A 7,397-nucleotide genomic window follows, 5' to 3' on the forward strand; every position below is an offset into this window, starting at 1 on the left:
ACTCCAAGGTCAAAAATGTTTCCTCAAAATTGACTTAAGGCCTTATTTTGTATCTTTTAGTCTTTGCTCATGTGAAATTGGTTTTTGTGCTTGCTGTCCGGTCGTGATCTAATTGCTTCTGCTCCCCCCCCCCCCGGGAAAAAAATCACCATACCGTCCCCATTTTTCTGAAGGGTGCACACTTTCGCCACTATCAGCTGTGCCCAGTCACATGTCAAGGTTTGCTATGTCCCCGATTCTGGTTCTCTGTCCCGTCCCACCACTCATTTCGTTTATCCTGTGCCAAAAGCCACAGCCTGTGGTAGAATGAACACTCCTAAGTCGGGGCCGCCCGGGCGGCTCAGCGGTTTAGTTCCCCCTCAGCCCGGGGCCTCATCCTGGAGACCCGGGATGGAGTCCCAGGTAGGACTCCACGCCTGGAGCCTGGTTCTCCAACTCCGCCTGTGTCTCTGCCTCGCTTTCTCTCTGCATCTCTCAGGAAGAAATAAATAAATAAAAATCTTTAAAGAGTAAAAACAAAGATTCTAAGTCAGGCCTAACTCTGAGTCCTCCGGTATTAAGCTTACACTCTGATGACTCAGATCCTTCCGTGATTCCTGACAGCCTCCACACGAGAGTCGACCCTACATACGAGGATCCTTAGCACCTCGTCTCCTTTGACTCCCCCTTTATCCTCCCCATCCTGAGCTTCTTGCCACTCCCCGAAGCACACCCTGGCTGTGGCCTGCCACTGCGCCCTTGAATGAGCTCAACCAACCTCTCTGCCGAGACCCTTGGCTGTCACTCCTTCCTTTGCCTGTCGCTTTGACTTGTGCCACCTCGCTCCTCTCACTGCACTGTAATCCAGTCCTCTGTGTGCTAACAGGACCGTATTCCTGTGCCTCGCATTGACCGTGCAGGAAGCCTGTATCATTCTACCAAGCAGATTTGGAACTCACAATTCGTATTGGACACTGTTTGCCCATGAATACAGACAACATTTCAGCGAGCTATGCGGTCCTGGCCTGAAGGGATACATACCCGTGACTCATTGGATGATCTTAATATCCCTCTGGAAGGTGAATTGGTGCAAGGCCCGTGTATAAGTTAAGAGGACCATGGTCAGAGACTACAGATGCTTACCCAAGTTTGCAGAGCCACACAGTGGAGGAAGGGCCAGACCTTTGGTACTTTTTTTTTAAATAATAAATTTATTTTTTATTGGTGTTCCATTTGCCAACATAGAGAATAGCACCCAGTGCTCATCCCATCAAGTGCCCCCCTCAGTGCCCGTCACCCATTCACCCCCACCCCCCGCCCTCATCCCCTTCCACCACCCCTTTGCCCACCCCTGGCCCTCGCCTCTTCACTGGTTTGTGTCCCTTTGCTGCTCTGGGGCTACAGCACATCTTCAGCTACAAGCCATGGTCTCTAGTAGTGCCTGCCTGTCCCAGTACTGCAGAAAATTGTTTGAAGGCTGTCACTGTGGAGGTGGAAGTCCTTTACAAAGTTCTTGTTTTCCATGTAAATTTCAAAACATGTCAATCGAGAAAGGTGCTCTCTTTGGCATTTTGGAATGCACCTAAGCATTGTGAAATGACAAACCCATTGAAGAGTTCACGCAGACCAAACCAGATGACGGGAAGAAGGGTCTGTCCTCGGTAGAGCAAAGGCCAGTAGCTCAACAACGACTTTCGGGTTCCAAATAGTCAGGGACATTCTGATTCCCTATGGCTGGCACCAGGACAGGAATCGCGATGTGTCAGAAGCTCCCACTGGGGATTTTTATGATCAATATAGATACGTGCAAGTGCTGTGGCAGGTCCTGGACCTCCCCGAGCACTCCTTCCCTCACCCTTTCATCCTTACTAATAGAACCCTGACCCCATTTCACAGACAGGTGAGCACGTGGCTCAGTCCAGCCCCTAGGCTGGTCATAATACGTGTCCCAGATAACGCTGGTGGCATTACTAGGAAAGCTCCTGGAACTGGAAAGATGCAGCTGGCATTCCCCTTTGATCTTTCCCACTTGATCCTGCCAGTGATACAGACGGAGTGCCTGTGGCCAGGGAGACAAAAGCCACATTTAAAGAGAGAGGGACGAGAAGAGAGGAGATCCTGCCTCCCTGAACTGTAGTACCAGCCCTGGATTATGTATTCCTGCCATGTGTTACCTGGAATAAACAAAGCCCCTCTTTGAGCCACTATTCAACATGCAGGAAGATGCAATTCACGGTGACAGAGCAGGGCATACCTGAAATTTATTTTTGCCCAGCTTGTGTCAGGGGTGGTAGACTATTACCCTAACACCTAAACCCAAATGTGTACAGGGACTCAACTGGTTTATCTCAACTCGTTTATCTATTACTCTTTGCACTTTACTGGGAAAGTGACTGGGTCCTCCTGGCAGGCACTATCCATGCACTTCCACAGGGACCCCGGCTGTCAGAAAGTCTGCCACATCCAACATGGGGCTTCCACGGGAGCCCCGGACGTGGACCCCTTGGCAGTTTGCTAGAAGGGGCAAAGAGCACAGAGGTGCACCAGGTACCAGTTGTTTACAAGTTAGGCCTGGCAGTGGCACGCATCATTTCCGCTTGCCATCCCATTGCCTAGATCTCAGGCACACGGTCACGCGTAACAGCAAGGAAAGCCGGGCAATGATGCCTAGATGTGGCCCAGGAAGAAGAGGAGAGCAAGGATTTAGGTGGCGACCGGGAGGTCCCTGCAACCTGTGCCTTTCTGAAAGTAATGCAAAACTTGACTACGTTGGGTTTTCTTAAAGAGAAACTCACAAAAATGCTCAAAGCATGAACTGACAGTCCAGCATGCCATTAAACGGGGCTGTCCCCCTCGGGGACTGTGAGACACTGAGGTGACTTCTTGACTTCTCTCTCAAAGCCTTGATCACTTTCGTACTATCTTAAAGGCATACCGACAGTATTTGTCTCGTGATATTTTGGATGCTGCTAAGTGAAATAATGCATAAAAACTCGTACGGGTCCTCAGTAAGATCCGGGAACCAGTCAAATATTAGTAACAGTATAGCGACATTACTGTTTCTGATTCATTCTATCGTAATTGTGATCGTTGTCTCATGTTTATTGTATTGCCATTGTTGTGGCCACTGTGTAAACTACTGGCATACAATTTCCTGAATATCAAACATTGAATGCAAGCTGGTGCCTGCTACATTTTTCAAAGCATAAAAACTAACATTTTCATCATCAGGATTAACGGTAACATTTCATTAACAAATGTGGATTTGGGACGGGGTATATATATTTCAAGTACATGAATAACTTAGGCTGTGTCAGACATCACAAGGGCATTTTTACTCTTTTTTAAATTTATTTTTCCATGAGAGACAGAGAGAGACAGAGAGAGAGAGAGAGAGAGAGAGAGAGAGAGTCAGAGACACAGGCAGAGGCAGAAGATGAGCACGTGGCTCAGCCAGCCCCTGGGTTGGCCATGATACGTGTCCCAGATGATACTGGTGGCATTGCTAGGAAAGCTTCTGGAACTGGAAAGACGCAGCTGGCACGGATGCAGCTGCATAGGCAGCTCCCATGCAGGGAGCCCGACGTGGGACTCGATTTCGGGACTCCAGGATCACACTGTGGGCCAAAGGCAGGTGCTAAACCGCTGAGCCACCCAGGGAGCCCGTGTTCTTACTGTTTAAGGCAGTATTTCTCCCAAAGAAGTCAGAGAAGATGACGACAGATGTGTGAATAAATGCAAAAAAAAAAAAAAAACTGTATGCAGTCTGGTTGACCCCTCTTATCTCCTTTTTTTTCCCTTCCACTCTCTCTGTTTTTCTTTGGCCTACATAACTGCATAGTCTCCCGTTATCTCCTTTCATTCTGGCGACTTCTTCTTAGCATTGCTAGCTCCTTCTCTTCAAATGAGCCCTCGCATGATGATATTCCTCAGGACTTGGTTTTACTTGATTCTTTTCTCAATCGATACACTTTCCCTAAATCTTTCCACCTATGTGCGTGATTTCAATGGCCATTTACATCAGAGCTTCTCAGAGGGTGGTGCATGGGATCACCTATATATCAGAATCCCTGAAAGGAGAGTGTTAAAGTCCAGATTCCTTGGATCTGTCCTAGGCCTGTCCAATCAACCATGTGGGTGAGCACTAGGAATCCGCATTTTCAGTAAATTCTCCAGGTTGCTCTCAAACTTGAAACCATGGAATTTGTTAAGGAGGACCTGACTGTCACAAACAGTGGCAGCTCAATATCTCCATCTGGTGGCTTCATAAAACCATTGTCTTTGTTTTGCAAATAGCGTCCATGGATGTTAAAAAACTATTAAAAAACCTGAAAGAAATTGGAACAGAGGACTTTAGTGGAGCATCTGCTCCATGAATAAACCAAGATGAGGTATGACACCTTTTGAGTTATAACAGCTTTTGACTTTTCTATCACCCACCTAGAACTTGTCTGTTTTAACCTTGTAAGCAGGGCAGCCCCGGTGGCACAGCAGTTTGGTGCCGCCTGCAGCCTGGGGTGTGATCCTGGAGACCCGGGATTGAGTCCCACATAGGGCTCCCTGAATGGAGCTGGTTTCTCACTCTGCCTATGTCTCTGCCTCTCTCTCTCTCTCTCTCTCTCTCTCTCTCTCTCTCTCTCTCTCGTGTGTGTGTGTGTGTGTGTTTGTGTGTGTCCCAGAAATAAATAAGTACAATTGTAAGGAGAAATCAAATTGATATATGTCAGAGGTCCTCTGACTATACAAAAACACAGGTGGTGGATGACTCCTGTCTATAGAAGATTTGACGTTTTGATTTCTTACAGCGGTGCCAAGAGGACTTCAGGAATTTTGAAGTTATCCTTCCAGAGGTTAGCTCATAAAGAACGTTCTACTTTCCAAAAATACCTTAATACAGAGCGCTCTTTGTTACCTTAAGTTCTCCTGTCAAGTCGTTCTTCTAATTATAAAAGCAATAAAGATAAAAATAGACCTGCCCTACGACCCATCAATTGCACTGTTGGGGATTTACCCCAAAGATGCAGATGCAATGAAACGCCGGGACACCTGCACCCCGATGTTTCTAGCAGCAATGTCCACGATAGCCAAACTGTAGAAGGAGCCTCGGTGTCCATTGAAAGATGATGGATAAAGAAGCTGTGGTCTATGTATACAATGGAATATTCCTCAGCCATTAGAAATGACAAATACCCACCATTTGCTTTAACGTGGATGGAAATGGAGGGTATTATGCTGAGTGAAATGAGTCAATCAGAGAAGGACAAACATTATATGGTTTCATTCAATTGGGGAATATAAATAATAGTGAAAGGTAATAGAAGGGAAGGGAGAAGAAATGTGTAGGAAATACCAGAAGGGAGACAGAACATGAAGACTCCTAACTCTGGGAAACGAACTAGGGGTGGTGGAAGGGGAAGAGGGCGGGAGGTGGGGGTGAATGGGTGACAGGCACTGAGGGGGGCACTTGATGGGATGAGCACTGGGTGTTATTCTGTATGTTGGTAAATTGAACACCAATAAAAAGTAAATTTATTATTTAAAAAAATAAAAATTAAAAAAATTTACTATTAAAAAAATAATAAAAGCAATAAAGATTCATGATAATTTTCACAAAGTATAAAATTTACAGAGGAAATGAAATTCATACTTCATTCCACTACTCAGATATACTCTACAATTTGAAAGTGAGGGATACTATCTGCTTCCACCCTTCTCCATTCCTCTCTCTCACTCTCTCTCCCCACCATATTATTTTCTTTGGACCTTTCACCTTTTGGTGCCTGCCTTGATTTGCTACCAGCTCTAGGCTTTTTTTTTCCTTCTGTTTTTAATCACACATGTTACTTCTTTCATCTAAGATTTGGAAGCAAATCTTCAATATTTTATTCAGTCCGATCCTACTTCCATAGTGTCTACTTCAATTTAACGGTCAAGGCTAAGCCAATGATTTATGTTGTACTTCTGATCCCCTTCCTCATAATGCTCAGCATTTCATTGGCTCCGGTAAGCACACCAATGTGTTGGGTGAGAGATGACTGATGATGACCACCCAGGGGGTAAGGATAGTCTCTTCAACAAGTGGCTCTGGGACAGCGGTATATCCACATACAAATGAACAAAGTTGGACACTCTAGTCACAGCAAACATAAAACGCCTAAATGTGAGAGCTAAAATTATAAAACTCTTAGAATAAAACGTAGGAGTAACCTCCATGACCTCGGACTTCTTAAACATTAGACCAAAAGCAACAAAAGAAAAAAAATGGGTAAATTGACGTTCACCATTATGAAAACAAGTTTTTGCATTAAAAGACACCATCTTTGGGCACCTTGGTGGCTCAATCGGTTAGCATCTGCCTTCGGCTCAGGTTGTGGTCCCAGAGTCCTGGGATTGAGCGCCGCATCGGGCTCCCTGCCCAGCGGAGAGCCTGCTTCCTCTGCTGCTCCTCCTGCTTCTGTTCTCTCTCTCTCTCTCTCTCTCTCTCTCTCTCTCTCTCTCCCCTCTCTCTCTCTCAATTAATTTAGTAAAATCTTTTAAAAAGAATAAGATGGTGTCTTATAAAAGACACTATCGAGAGAGAGAAAGGTATCCTACAAGACGGGAGAAAACATTGTCAAATCATATGTCTTTTTAAAAAAGATGTTATTTATTTATTCATGAGAATACACAGAGAGGAGAGAGAGAGGCAGAGACACAGGCAGAGGGAGAAGCAGGTTCCATGCAGGGAGCCTGATGTGGGACTCGATCCCGGGTCTCCAGGATCACGCCCAGGGCTGAAGTTGGCGCTAAACCGCTCAGCCACCCAGGCTGCCCATATGATTTTTTAAAAAGTATTTTATGTATTTATTCATGAGAGTCACGGAGACAGAGGGAGGCAGAGACACAGTCAGAGGGTGAAGCAGGCTCCGTGCAGGGATCCTGACGTGGGACTCGATCCCAGGACCCCAGGATTACGCCTGGCAGGCACCAAACCGCTTAGCCACCCAGGGTTCCCCCTGCAAATCATATGTCTAGGGAGAGTCTAGCAACCAGAGTATAGAAAGAACCCTTACAATTCCAACCAAATGACAAAACAAATAAAGATGGGAAAGGGATCTGAATACGTATTTCCCCAAGGAAGATAAACAAATGGCCAAAAGTCACATGATAATATGCTCAACATTATTAGTCATTAGGAATTGCAAACAAAAGCCTAACAATAGCTGTTAACGCCCCTAGAATGTCTAACATTAAAGGGAAAGAGTGGAAAATAAACAAGCTGCTACTGAGAATGTGGGGAAGCTGGAAGCCTTATACACTGCTGGTGGGAATTTTAAACGGTATAGATACTGTTGAAAACAGCTTGCTGGTTCAAGCGTAAGGTAGACTATCCATACAACCAAATATTGTGCAGACAGTAAAAGGAATGTTGCAATGTA

Source organism: Vulpes vulpes, chromosome X, assembly GCF_048418805.1.
Source record: "Vulpes vulpes isolate BD-2025 chromosome X, VulVul3, whole genome shotgun sequence".
Lineage (NCBI taxonomy): Eukaryota > Metazoa > Chordata > Mammalia > Carnivora > Canidae > Vulpes > Vulpes vulpes.